This window comes from Etheostoma spectabile, chromosome 15, assembly GCF_008692095.1.
Source record: "Etheostoma spectabile isolate EspeVRDwgs_2016 chromosome 15, UIUC_Espe_1.0, whole genome shotgun sequence".
Classification (NCBI taxonomy): domain Eukaryota; kingdom Metazoa; phylum Chordata; class Actinopteri; order Perciformes; family Percidae; genus Etheostoma; species Etheostoma spectabile.
Window position 1 is genome coordinate 31,599,986 of NC_045747.1, and position 455 is coordinate 31,600,440.

Consider the following 455-nt stretch of genomic DNA (forward strand, 5'->3'; position numbering starts at 1 on the left):
CCCCCCATCAGGAAGCTAGCCGCACAGGAGAGAACCAGTTACCCCCCACACGACCCCCCCATCAGGAAGCTAGCCGCACAGGAGAGACGAGTCTAACCCTCGATGGAAGTCAATGGAGTTAAAACTTAAAATGAAAAACCTTTCATTGTTGTCCTTTTTGGACATTTTGTGTCTTTCCCCCGATGATTTTGTCACTTTTTCAACGTCTGTCGACTTTTTCTGAGCCTTTTGACATTTTTGTGGGTTTTTCCCCAAATCTTTTAAGCTTTTCTTTTACATTTGTCACTTTTTTTTCACATTTTTGTCACTTATACTGACATTTTTCTCCTTTTTTTATTTTTTTTTACACTTTTTGTTCTTTTACCTGTTGTTTTTTCAGAAAATGCAATACAATTGCCCCCCAAAAAACAAATTCAATGAAAGTAGTAAACTGATTATTAATGTAACGTGTGAGG

The 455-nt window shown here is 37.8% G+C and overlaps 1 protein-coding gene across 1 annotated transcript in view; it reads right to left on the bottom strand.

The window, feature by feature from the left end:
* Positions 1 to 455, bottom strand: part of LOC116702276 (calpain-15-like) — a 14,437-nt gene that overhangs the window by 5,526 nt on the left and 8,456 nt on the right. The gene's annotated exons all lie outside the window — the stretch shown is intronic.